General features: G+C 32.9%; 1 pseudogene; it reads left to right on the forward strand.

The window, feature by feature from the left end:
- The first annotated feature begins 14,427 nt into the window (after positions 1 to 14,427).
- Positions 14,428 to 14,544, forward strand: LOC145259418 (5S ribosomal RNA; annotated as a pseudogene).
- The last annotated feature ends 793 nt before the right edge of the window (positions 14,545 to 15,337 follow it).

Raw genomic sequence — 15,337 nt, forward strand, 5'->3', positions numbered from 1 at the left:
TACTAGTGTATGTATGTGTATGTATACCTATTTGCATATGTATGTATATATGTATGTGTATATAATTTTTTATTTATTTATTTATTTTTGTGTATATATGTGTATGTGTGTTTGTATGTGTATACATATATATATATTTGTGTGTATGTATGTATATGTGTGTATGCATACATATGTATGCGTATAGGTGCATATATATGTGTGTAGGTATATGTAGGCAACTTTATGTGTATGTATATGTGCATACATGTGTACGTATATGTGTGTGAATATGTATGTACATGTGTGTATGTATTTGTATATGTGTGTATATATGTGTATGCATATGTATGTATATGTGTATGTATATGTTTGTATGTATGTGTTATATGTATTGTGTATGATTGTATGGATGTGTGCATGTGTGCATGTGTGTATGTTTATGGGTATGTATGTGTATGTATGTGTGTATATGTATATATATATATGTATGTATGCCAAGGACCGTCTTCAATGTCATGTCTGCTTGAGCGTGTGAATTCGCTGGCAGGACTAAAAGAAAAATAAAAGGTTATCTTTGGGCTCATGGACTTTCAGTTACTGAGGGAGTGGCACTCGTCTGACAAGACGTTGCAATCATTATGTATGTATGTATGTATGTATGTATGTATGTATGCCCAAAATTTTCGACAGAGGCGACGGATTTTCACAAGATTGGTATCGTTTTGAAGCTCGACCCTTTCGACGACTATATTGAATAATTTGCTAAAAACATTAATTACTTCATCTCAACTGGGCACTTTTTACAGGGAGGGGTCCCTTTTTTTTTCTCGCAGATATTTTCGAAAGTAATCTCCTCTTTTCGATTCGCTAGCCTTAATTTTAATCTACGTTACTTACGGTTTGGCAGTGGGCGCAACAGAAAAGACGTCACTTTTTTTCACGTTCTTATCCTGCTTTGCGGATCGGGTTCAAGCCTGCCTGCTTACTAAACTCCTTACAGGCACCCAGGCTAATCTAATATATAAAAGGTAAACATATATTAATTCGCCCTCAACTGGGCATTTTTTTTACGCGGAGGGGTCTGTTTTTTCGTCGACATTTTCGCAAGTCATCGTCTTCATTAGATTGACTAGCCTTATTTCCAATGCTCACGCCTTGCTGTTTCTCCATAATCGCATCAGCTAAGACGTTATGTTTCTTTTTTCACTTTCTTCTCCACCTTCGCATTACGGGCTCGAGCTTGCCTTCCTACTACCACTTCTCTCCACCCGGGCTGCCTACTGTTGTTTTGATTTCCCCCACCCTTCATCTACCACTTTTTTCGGGGCTCCTTGCTACAACACCTCTACATACCCGGGTAACGCCGGGCACCTCCGCTAGTATATATATAAAGTCGCTAACATTGTGCCTTTTACACGTGACGAGGATAAAACTGAAGATGAGAACCATTTTTCAATTAATACAAACAATACAAACATTCATAGCTCACCCCCCCCCCCAAAAAAAAAATTCAGAATTTTTATTAAACAAAAAATTTGCATATGCCCTTTCCAACAAACGTACAGTGGGCATCTGTGCGTTTTCGAAACGGCTGGGGCGATTTTTAGGAGACTTTCCACGGAGGTACTTTATGTGTCTAACAGTGACCTTCGATAATTTCTTGATTGGCAATGTCCTCGATAAGTATTGGTAATCGTAATAATCCCATAAAAAAGAGGCGATTTGGACCAAACTATACACCTTAAACCGCTTAACATCACACGTGTATTTGAAAAATTTTATTACCACACAAGCCGAAAAGCCTAAAATATAAATTCACTTGTAGGTCTTTGATATTACAGAAACGCGTTCGAAATGTTTTTTTTCTGTTTAAAGCCAAACTGAAGCATGATATTTGACTTTTGCATTTTAAACTTTAATTCAAGCGATTGTATGTAAAAGAAGTTCATAATATCTACAGTAGATTCTCTACAGTGTAATGTAGACTACAATACACTAATGAATAAATACGAGTGTGAAGCTTTTGTTTATCATCATTCAATCCTAAGCAACGTCAGGTATCCCTGGTAATCTATATATATATATATATATATATATATATATATATATATATATATATATATATATATATATATATATATATGTATATATATATATTATTATTATTATTATTATTATTATTATTATTCTATATTTTATTATATAAAAGTCACTTTTTGTGTGTGACAGAGTGCCTTACTCGGAGGTTACAAAACAGTTGAGTCTACCTTTTTCAAATTTCACACAAACCTATTTCATATGGCTGGCAGTGTTCTTGGATATGTATAGTACAGATATTTATCCGATAGGTTTCGCAAATTGAAAAAATAATATCCTAAAAATAGTATGTCTTTCTTATAGATAAAAAATATTTTTATGTAGGAGATTATTTTACGTTACACCAACCAAGGGAGATAATAAAATCTAAGCAAATCATTTCGTCTTAGAAAAAGCAGGCTTATTGAATCTCAAGATATATCACAGCGGTAGAGCATTCGATTACATATCGAATGATCCTGGCTGTACCTCACTTTTTTATTAATCAGTTTTATTTACTAAAAAAAAGTACTATTTAAAGTCGGCGGTAACGATTTTTCCGTTAGCATATTTTAAAAGTAAACATTAATCTGTAAGAAGTGACTTTCATCGGCAAGCCCAAATATCAGATGACGTTATTTTATAAACAAACACAAAAATAATTTCATGAACGACATTATCATTATTATTATTTTGTGAATTAATCCACCGGACAAATTATTTCTCGGGTTATAAAATAATCTATAAAAGATTGATTCTATACGCACTCTGCATAGTGTCAAATGCCATGTTTAAATGTATTGTACGACCGGGTAACGTGGGGCTGCCAGCTAGTACATATATATATATATATATATATATATATATATATATATATTTGTGTGTGTATGTATGTGTATATATGTATATGCATATAAATGTATATATATGTATATGTACATATATATAAATATATATATACTTGTGTGTGTATGTGTATATATGAATATGCATATAAATATGTATATGTACATATATATATGTATATATATATATGTATATATATATATATACAGTGTTGTTATTATGATGAAAGCGCATGTCAATATTTATTCATGTACTTCATGCTCCTCTTATATTTGGCAAAAACGGCAAAGCATATGCTTATTCAGACTCATAAATATTTATGCGCACATGCCCCAAACTGTCGATATTCAATTTCAATACATTTTCTGATTACAATATATATATATATATATATATATATATATATATATATATATATATATATATGTGACAATTGTGCGAAGCATGCATGCACCTATACCCATGTACGCATGCCCGCATGCGCTCAGACGAACAGATACAAACATATGTATATATATATATATATATATATATATATATATATATATATATATATATATATATATATATATGTATATATATATATATGTAACTATTTCATTTCATCACTTAAATTAATATACGAAGATACATATATTATGCGTAAATTTTCAGTGTTTACATCAACAGTTTTCAATACATAGGTAGAGCAATGTAGTAGGTTATGAAAATATATATGGTAATTAAGCTATACAAACTATTCCGCGTTGTATTCTCGTTTGAATTCTTCTGACGAATTCTCACGAGAATGAAAGGCGGAATACTCTGTGTAGCTTATTGCCATATATATTTCATAAGTTACTATCTATCTATATACCTATATATATATATATATATATATATATATGTATATATATATATATATATATATATATATATATATATGCACACACACGCTGCGTATCAAATTGTTAACGAGTTTACAATTTTTTTTTTAATATTTTAGGAGTGAGTGAAACTTTGAGGAAGTGTTTACAATACTATTCAGCTACTCCAGTCAGAAAATAAAAGTATTTAAAACAGTATTAGCGAAACTATGGCAGAAGATAGGAATATCTGTTGATTTCAATGTGTCAAGTTATTAACGAGGTTGAGAAAAACAAAAACAATATACCCATAACTTGTTTACTGAAATAATTTTCAAACATTAAATGAACTAAGAAAAATGCTTGGAACACAATAACTACGTAGCAATTTCTACGTTGACATAAATAGTAGGTCATATGCGATCCTGTTTTATAAATGATGTAAAAAACGTTGGTTCACAGAATTACTCAAATTTGTGATTACGTCAATAGTTATAGCGATACCTCTAGGAGAGCATCCCACAACTCGCGGTACCTCTTGGAAAGCATCTTATGGCTCATTTTTGTTCTTAAATTGGCGTCAACTTGCATAATGGCGTCGCTTCATTATACTTCAAAGGTTATCAATTGGGTCCAAATCTGGTGAATTCGATGTCCACTTCATTTTCCGTCGCCCAGAGAACCCGTTGTTGCAAATATCCTTTGATTTTGTTTGCTGCATGTGAGGGAGCATTATCCTGCATTAAAACAATAGTTTTCTGAAGGTCAACCTTTGCTTCTTCAGTCATCGTTCAAAGTGCTCCTTCAGAAAAGTTATGTAAGCATTTGACGTCATTTTTACGCCTTGTTGGCGCCTTAAACGCTGATGACCATGTCGTCCATCTTGGACTTACTCTTTGCTCCAGCCATCTCGGCAATCAAGAGTGACACGCACTTTATCCGTGAACAAAACTTTGGAAGAATCCGTTTTCATGTTGTCCTCTGTCCATTTCAATCAGTTTTGTCTGTGATGCTGTTTTAATGGAGGCTTTGTCACAGGCTTAACAGACTTTGCCACTTCTTTCAGAAGGCGACATCGAGTATTTTTTGAGACATTTTTCAATCCGGACTTCTCAACTTGTCTGCTTAACAACTTCACGTTTGATTTGGAGTAGAGAACGGCGTAAAACAACTCTAGATTTACCTTTATACGTTCTCTTACGAACTTTTGTAAGGTCCGTGACAAAGTTCTTCCCGGTTTGATGGTACCTTCCTATCATTTTCGATATTTCCAGGATAGTTTTACCATTTGCTAGTTGTTCTGTAATAGTACTCTTTTCATACGAACTCAACCCTCTTTTACGACCCATTTTATTGAGGAAACAAACTGCTTTGTTAATAATTTGACACACCTCAAATACCGTGGATTCAGCAATTACGATGGCAAGTTGTTTGCATTGCGCGGAACAGTACGAACATATCACAGTACGCGCAGCTCAGCATTGCAAACGTTTGCAAAGCTTCTGATACGAAACTACCAGTAAGTGTCTGAAACTGGTAAAAAAAATGTTATCTACTTGACACACAGTGTATATCTATATTTCTATAAAAATGAGTGTCTGTCTGTGTGTGTACATTTCCCTACACAATATCTCTGTCAATTTTCAGTCTACAAAATCAAAATTTGATATACAGAGTACTGAGATTTGGGGAAAGCTTTGATATCCGTTTTCAGCCAGAAAATTAGCTGTTAATGGGTCAAAGTGCAAGGATTTGACCTTTGAGAACTCTACCAAACTCCTCCGCTAATTTTTGGTATAAACACGTGAAATTTTAGATATAGTTTCCTTGGACATGGATGTCACTTAATAACTAAGTTTGAGCCTGAAACAAAAATTGTTAAGGGGTAATAATAGGTGTCGAAATTTAAAAAAAATGACCTCTGCGGTCTCCATCACATTACTCAGACAATTTCTAGTCTAAACATTGGAAAATTTACATAAAGGGTATTCAGAGATATGGCAAGCTTTTTAATCGGTTTGGGTCGAAAATTTGAGTTACCACTATATAAATGTATGTATGTATATTTGCATGTCTGTCTAATACTTTCGACAGAGGCGACACATTTTCATAAGATCCGTAGCTTTTTGAAGCTCGACCTTTCAGACGACAAAACCCCAACAATTGGCTAAAAACATTAATTTCTTCATGCTCAACTGAGCACTTTTCTGCAGGGTGATCGCTTTTTTAACCTATATTTACGAAATTCGTCTCCTCATTTCGATTGTCTAGCCTTAATTTAAACATACATCACTTCCGGTTTGGTGGTGGTCGTAACAGCAAAGACGTCAGGTTTTTCCCCGTTCTTTTCCTCCTCCGCAGTACGAGTTCGAGCCTGCCTTCCTACTACCACTTTTTTTTTTTTTTGCTTAACATACACCTCCAAACACTATGGCAACGCCAGGCTGAAATGTTAATATATATATATATATATATATATATATATATATATATATATATATCAGATGTCTATGTAGATGTGGTTTGTGCTAATGTACACACACATATATATATATATATATATATATATATATATATATATATATGTAACTGTATGTTTATATATATATATATATATATATATATATAACTGTGGGTAAGTACATGTATGTATGTAATGTGTATATGTATAAGTATGTATATGTTTATGAGTGTATATATATGTGTGTGGGTGTATATATATATATATATATATATATATATCTGTGTGTATTTACTTTTATCAATACCGCTATATGATTGACATAATCATTCGTTTCACTATCTCTGTTACTGCTATTATAAACATTATTATTATCGACATCTTTATTGGGGGTTTTATATAATATAATATAATATAATATAATATATATATATATATATATATATATATATATATATATATATATATATATAATTGTTTTATACTTATTGGTTTTTAATAATGTCATCGAATTTAACACTTCATAGAAAGATGTTTTATTCTGTCTAGACAATTTCCGGTCACAGTAATCCGAGTATTCACGGACTAATTATTCCCCCACCACAACCACGCTTGAAATCACTTTTTCTAATTAAGCCGATGATGAAGGTTTTCATATTGTATCTCTTTCTTTTTACAATTAGGTTCCATCTGACTACCGACAGACTTCTTTTTGGACTACTGACCTGCCCAAAAAAACAAAACAATTTTCATTATTTCAGCTGTTTTGAAAACTTTCCAATCGGATTATATGCATTGTCACGCTGGACTTATTTTAAAATACATTCTATCTAAAAAACTGTTTTGCATTTTGGATCAACTTGAGAGGAGTTTCATTCAAGCTTAAATATAATGCGCGGTTTGTTTTTATATTAGTTTTTTACATATCCAAAATGTTTTCATTTTTTTATTTGGCGATATATAACTACATATAATTGCGGTTTTATTTGATACCTTAAATAGCAAATTTTAGCATTGCTACAAATATAATTTGCTGATTTCTTTATGTCCTCTGATGAGAACAATAATAAGGATAGCACTCTTTGAAACTCCACGGAATAAGGAATTTTAAAATTGTTTTTAGGAGTATTCAGCCAAACAATAAATTTTGATTCTAAAGTTCAAGATATAATTTTAATTTGCCTTCTCTTTAATTCGGTTGGGATTAAATTTTCTATATAGAAATACTGTTATTTATATTAGTTTGAAGTTTACCATTGCGTATATCAGGTAAACACTACATCCCTTTATTTGCATATATATATATATATATATACATATATATATATATATATATATATATATATATATATATATATATATAACCAAAAAAAAAAGTTTACAAGCAAGTAGTTTCTGAAAACTTGAAATAGATATAAATATTTATATTTATATAGTAACTCAAACCAAATAAAAACGGTCAATACAAACGAAACTAGGAGTGAGAGCTTGCCATAAAAGAACACAATATAAGACTGTAAATTAGACTTTACAATAATTTATTGTTCGAGAGGATACTCAAAAAAGAAATATACAAAGTTTCTACATATATATGTGTGTGTGTGTGTGTGTGTGTGTGTGTGTGTGTGTGTGTGTGTGTGTGTGTGTGTGTGTGTGTGTGTGTGTGCGTGCGCGCTGATTCATACTTGAAATATATTGTGGTGTCGATAACGGAACCGGTAGAAAACATATCACAGGCATGCACAAACACACACACGCACACACACACATACACACACATTATCTGGTGTATATGTAAGTCATCGGAACATATACTGAAAAAACAGTTGGAAATAAACACACTATGCACAATGAACATACTACATAATCACGTTGGTACATTGGTTCCCGCTTCATCACCGAAGTTAAGCAACGTTGAACCTGCTCAGTATTAAATGGGTGGCCATTTGGGACTTTCAGGTGTTGTACGTGCTCTCCGCTTATCAATATTTTCAGTTGTCCTCGACTTCTTGGCACTGGCTTAAAAAAGTGCTGATTCAAGAGAGGTGTGGTCGGAGCTTTCGCAACTTTTGCCTCCCAATTACACGCGAAGTTGCTCCTACTTTTGCCTTTCGCGACTTAACGGAGGCATCGATCCACTATAACTAAGCAATTCCAACTGCCACATACGTGTAAAACGGATCTTTTAACTGTGACTCCTTCAATTCTCCTTAATATGTATATTCTTCGCCCTCTTTATTTTGTATTATATTATTTTATCTTTTCTAATGTAACTATCGCAAAATGACATATTTCTATGTTACCTAGGATCTTCTTCCCTCTTCTGATCAAAAGCATTATATATATATATATATATATATATATATATATATATATATGAACAAATGATTTATAAAACATGTTAAAAGACATCTTGAAAAAGAGTTAAAAACATATTTAATTTTAAAAAAGGAAACAGTCCTTAATCCGCGGAGTTTCGAAGAAATACTTTCCTTCTCATCAGAGGGCAGGAATTAGCAAAATGCAGGATCGGATTTTGCATATAAAAGTATTTAATGAAACTACAAGTAAGTCACATATATTACTTGGTTAAATCAAAAGGGTGAGGTAAGGGGATATATACTAGCATGGGTGCCCGGCGTTACCCTGGTGTTCTGAGGTGTGTGCTGAGCAAAAAAAAAAAAAAAAAAAAAAAGAAACGGTCAATTTTTTTTAACTTTCACCCCTATTATGACCCTTTAAAATTTATTGTTTAGGGCTCAAATAAAGTTATTAAGTTAGATCCATGTCCAAGGAACCTATATCTTAAATTTCAAGTGTTTAGGCCCAAAATTATAGGAGGAGCTTGGTAGAGTTCTCAGAGTAAAATCGTTGAACTCTGCCCCGTAAATCGCCAAATTTCTGTCCGAAAACCAATCACATCGATTTTCCCAAATCTCAGTACTCTGTATATCAAATTTCGAATCTGTAGGCTTAAAATTGACAGAGTTACTTCCTAGGGAAATGTACACAGACACACACACACACACACACGCATACACAGACACAAGGACGTTCACTTATATATATATATATATATATATATATATATATATTTATATATATATATTTATATATATATATATATATATATATATATATATATATATATATATATATAGTGTATCCTTAAAGTTACTGAAGGGTAAAAAACTATTTTTTCATTTTACTATTAATGATTTTTTTTCTCTGTTTCAGATATTTGGGAAATTAGGCGTGTGCAACGACACATTCGGCGAGAGACACCATGTGGCTTCTGAGGCAATACTTTGCGACAACATTATTTCTCACTATGGCAATGTCAAATGGCCACCACGTTCCTCAGACTTGACTAGCCCCGACTTTTTCTTGTGGGGATATCTTAAATAAAGAGTATATGTTAACAGACCATAAACTATGAAAGAATTGAGGGAAAACATCAGAAACGGAGTAAGGGAGTTGAATCACTAGTCAGTGATTCTGCAATCTGTCATTAATAATGTTTTGAAAAGAGCACAAATATGCGAAGCTGAAACTGGGCAACATTTAAAAGACATTTTTTATGGATAAAGATTGATTTAATTTTACATTATTTTAAGAAGCTTCGTAATGCCTTGGACAGCTTGTGTAAAAATTACAGAGATATCATAAAAAAAATCCTTTAGTCACTTTTGGGATAGCCTATATATATATATATATATATATATATATATATATATATATATATTCAAGTAATATCTTTGACTTACTTGTTGTTTCATCAAATACTTCTGCATACAAAATCCGATCCCGCATTTTGCTAATTCCTACCCTCTAATGAGAAGGAAAGTATTTCTTCGGAACTCTGCGGATTAAGGACTATCCATTTATCTAGTGTTTGCTTTTCAGATTAATTATGTTTTTAACTCATTTCAATGTGTTTTTTAACATATTTTATAAACTGTTTGCTCATTTTATAAGCTCTATTTCCTATTTTGTTTTATCGAGCTTTTACATCTGGCTGAGATAATTTTATAAATATTAATTCTTTAATATTTAAAATATACTTTAATTTTACCATCTTGGATCATTTTGTTAAATTTAATTGTAATTTTTATTTCATATATATATATATATATATATATATGTGTGTGTGTGTGTGTGTGTGTGTGTGTGTGTGTGTGTGTGTGTGTGTGTGTGTGTGTGTGTAAAAAGTATGTTTGTTCGTAATCGATAATCTAAAAAACCACTGAAGTGATTGTTTCGATATTTTTCGATAGCGTTTTTATCTAATCCAAACGTGTTTTTATATATTTTATATATAAATTGAAAAATATTACAATATTAAAAAAAATAATAATAATTTTTCGATATTGTTTTTTCTTTTGGCAAAAGTTTACCATTTTGAAATGCTGAAAAATAACGATAGTACCTTTACACGTGCGTAAAAAAAAACTTTTTACCAATCCTTACAGGAATAGAATGATGAGTCGTTTCTTTTTAATTTTGTTACATTTTTGTTTATTTTCTTGTGGTAGTTTCATTATATTTACTTGGTTTCTTCAGTAATTTTCTTGAGTAGCCTTGTTACGCTATGATAATTGGCGGCGCTCGGCGAAAGCCAGCAGTTGATGTCATGTTTCGAGCTAAGCCGAGCGACAATTTAATTACGTCGCGTTCAAGTTATGAACAAGTACCGATCGGTTTCAATGTGTTGAAAATTCTGCCCCAGAAAAAGGGGTACTCTGGATTGTAACAAAAATAAAAATTGCCTTAGTCTAGAAGAATTTGCTTCCATTGATCGAGGAAAAAAACGGTGAAGTGTAGTTCGCCCTCTGTTTATCTCCCTCCCTCCCTCCCTCCCGCTCTCCCACTCTCTCTCTCTTCATCCATCTCTCCCCTCTCTTTCTCTCTATCACTCTGTCTATCACTTTTTATATATCTCTCTGAGCCCCTTTCTCTGTCTCACTTTCTACATATCTTTCTCCCACCCTCTCTTTTTCTATCTCTTCCTCTGTCTTACTATCTATGTCTCTAACCTTCCCCCTCTCTGTCCGTCTCTATCTCAATCCCTCTATCTCTATCTCCCTCTCTTTCTGTATTTCCCTCTTTTTCTATCGCTACCTCTCTATCTTCCTCTCCATCTAAATTAATTACGGTGAATAAGATATTGTGAAAACATGAAACAATCCTGTTTAGTTATTTAAATGAATTATAATGAATAAGGTTTTGTCAAACCATGAATAAAACTGTTTTACTCACCTAATTGAGTTACTGTGTTATTTGGAAATTACTGCTACTTTGGAAGAACTGATAAAACCTTCCTATTTAATTGATTTGGGCAGCAAATCGATGACAAACTGACATAGCATTATCTCTTGCTGCATGTCTCTCGCTCCTAGACAAGGTTCAAAAGAGACTCGCAAATCTGATAGGCCCTAAACTGGCATCAAAGCTTCAGCCTCTGTCCCATCGACGAAACGTTGCATCCCTCTGCCTGTTCTACAAGTAATTTAATGGTGAATGTTCTGATGACTGCAAGCACTTGTGCCCCCACGACGTGAACACCCTCGACAGACCCGACAAGCTGCAAAATTCCACCCCACACTGTAGAGATCCCTAGATGTAAAAAAATCTTTCTACTCCAGTAGTTTCTTCCCCAGAACCGCTAGACTTTGTATTCCATTCCAGGTCACTGCTCCCCCAACTGTACTGACATGCAGAAGTTCAAGTGAAACGTGAACCAACATCTTGCTGCCCAAATCCCTACATCGTACCCAGTATTTGTTTCCCCTGATAGTAGCCCTCTACACCAAAGTGGCAATGTGCCTTATTTTGGGTAAAAATGTAATAAAAAAATGTAGAATAGCTGCAACCTTAATATCAGGGAAAAGAACTATTGATTCTGCTTTGAAATTGTGGTGTCGTATTTCTAATATTTTTATTTAATATAAACTAAAAATAAATGTATCTATATATAAATGATAATAAACTTTAAAGAGAAAAAAAAGAATAATTAACCTTTTTTCTGATTGGTCTAAACTTTTTCGTTATTTGAAGCCGCCATAAAAAAAAAAGAAATAAAAGAACTGCCATCTGTTAGCAATCGTTCGTTTTGGAAATTAGAAGAGCATCGCGCTCCCCCCCCCCCGGGCAGCTATTCTCTAGTAAGTTGGCCCGTTATATCCTACATCTTTTTAAAATTCAAGTTTTCAAGTTGGATCCAATTTTTGTGGTACGTTAGTTTATAACCGATGAAGATACAGAACAGTAAAGAATGGATCTCTACATAACACCGTTGTTCCAGCGCGGTTCGTGTTTTGCATAAGTGCCGAAGCGTGTTAAAGTCCCTTTCTTGATCCTGGTGAACTTGAAGAAAGAATCGGATCAACTTTAATCATCCTACTAGTATAAGGGAGAACAGATAAACCCCAAGTTTTGTAGGCCTATCTAATCTCTTGAAAGTCTTCACATACTCTACAAAATCACATTTAAATTTTCAAACCTCCCATTTCAATATCTTCAAAACATCCAGCATGGAAAAAAATATTGCAGAAATGCAAACTTAATGTTTGGGATGAATGCACAGTGGAACACAAAAAAAGCACTTGAGGCTCTTGTGCGATCCTTAAAAGTTTGCGTGGCAATGTCAGACCATTTGGAAATGCAGTAATATTGCTTGCAGGAGATTTCAGACGAACGTTACTTGTAATTCCCCAATCAGCACCAGCTGATGAATAAATGCTTGCCTCAAAACTCTACTTTTTGGTGCCATGTGAAGATATTTAACTTTACTATAAATATGCATGCTCAGTTGTAGAAGATCCGCGGAGAAAATTTCACAACACTTGTGGAAACTTGGGAACGAAAAAGTGCCGTCTGATCCGAGTTAAGTGCGAATTTCGTTGATTCATAACTTCTGAAGTTACATCAAAAGAAGAGTTGGTAAATAAGTTTTTTTCCAGATATTCAAATCAAATATAAGAATTCCAGTTGGCGTAGTAAACGAGTTATTCTTGCAGCTCAATACAAAAACATTCAAGAACTTAATCATATTATTTAGCTTAAAATTCCATCGACACTGGAAGCAGATGGAGTGGTAGAATCAATAGAAATTTTGAATTCACTAGATTTGTTAAGGATGCCACCGCAAGTACTGCAACTGAAAATTTGCGTACAATTTTTCATGTTGCGAAATATACACCAACACAAGCTTTGCAAATGATCATGACTTGCAGAAAAAAAAATTAATGAAAAGCATTATAAATACAATTTAAACAAACTCTTTCACAGGTGAAGATATTTACACTCGACGCATCTCTATGTTTCCACCGGATACACCATTTCACTTAAGGAAATTGCACTTTCCAATTCGATTATCGTTTGCGATCGCCATCAACAAAGGGCAATCATTACAATTGTGTGCCTTACACCTATACACTGAACTTTTTATTTTACATGGGAACTTTATGTTGCGTGTTCAAGAGTCAGAAAACCAGAAAATCTCTATATCACCTTAGACAATGGAACAACAAAAAAATTGTGCATACACACTACTGGGAAATTAAGCATATAAAAAAACATGCATTTTCTCATTTTGGAACTTTTTTTTCCATTGCGAAAAATTGAGCCACAGCAATATATATATATATATATATATATATATATATATATATATATATATATATATATATTGGTTGCAAGTCTTTATTCAAGCACATCTGATTGAACACGACAGAGTTATTCTTTTTTCCGATATTTCTGGATATCTTTTCTATTTGTCGAGCAGTCTATTTAATTTCAGCTGGCATGTTATATATTATAGCGCCTAAAAGTTGTGGTTCGGCTTCTCAACCACTTTCTCTCAGTGCATCCGATAATCATCAGGAGCGGTCGTCGTTGTTTTCTTTTTCTTTTCTATTTGAGGCCTGGCATATTTATTTATTTTTGCATTGGCTATAAGATGGGTGCAGAAGAGTTGGAGCGAATTGTTTTATTTTATTTTTATTTTTTAAATTTCCATTTTTCTATTCGATATTTTATTTATTTAGTTTTTTTCTTTGTTGGTAAATAAAATAGATATCCAGAAAGATCGGAAAAAAATTCTGTCGTGTTAAATCAGACTTGCTTGATATATATATATCCAAGATGGCAAAACTAAAGTAAATTATAAATATTAAAGAATTAATATTTATAAAGTAATCTCAGCTTGAATATATAATGTACGGTATAATCACGTTGATACACCGGTTCTCGTCAGATCACCGAAGTTAAGCAACGTTGAGCCTGGCTAATACCAGATGGGTGCCCATTTGGGAATTCTAGGCGCTGTATGTGCTCTCCGCTTATCTTGGCATTGTTTCCAGTCGTCTTGTACCTCAACTTGCCACTGGTATGCAACAATGTTGACTCAGGAGAGGCGTGGTTGGAGATTGCGCAACTCTTGCCACACAAATTTCACGCGCAGGCATCCTTACAGTGAGTATCCATAGTCTGTCAAGGCTGAAAGAGGCCTTGTATATATATATATATATATATATATATATATAAGAAGAATTACAGTTGTTTACCAAGATGGCAAAACTAAAGTAAATTATAAATATTAAAGAATTAATATTTATAAAGTAATCTCAACCAAAGTAATCTCACCCCTCCTATTAAAGAAAAGGTTAATTTCCATCTTTAGCTAAATTCAGATTCTGTAATTAATTGGTTTGCCTCCCTTAAAAATAAACACGTCCTTAACTTCATAACCTTTGACATCCAAAATTATTATCAATCAATTTCTCCGATTCTTTAAATAAGGCTCTAATCCTTCCTGACTTATTTAATTTAGAAATAAAATTATTTCTCCTAGCGAGAAAGTCCCTTATACAATTTAACAATAAGTTTTGGACTAGAAATGATACCCCTGATAATTTTGACATCTTGATGGGCGCTTCTGACTCTGCAGAAGTTACAGATTTAGTGGGGCTCTTCTTACTGAAAGAACTTAAATACAACTTTAAACATATCCAAGGGGGTCTTTATAGAGACGATACTCTTTTCACTACAACAGCCAGGCAAAGAGAGTACGACAAAACAATTAAAAAATGACATAACTTCTTTAATAAGTTTGGCCTTTCTATAA

The sequence above is a fragment of the Euprymna scolopes genome, chromosome 34, assembly GCF_053919585.1.
Source record: "Euprymna scolopes isolate OS-2025 chromosome 34, ASM5391958v1, whole genome shotgun sequence".
NCBI classification, from domain to species: Eukaryota; Metazoa; Mollusca; class Cephalopoda; order Sepiida; family Sepiolidae; genus Euprymna; species Euprymna scolopes.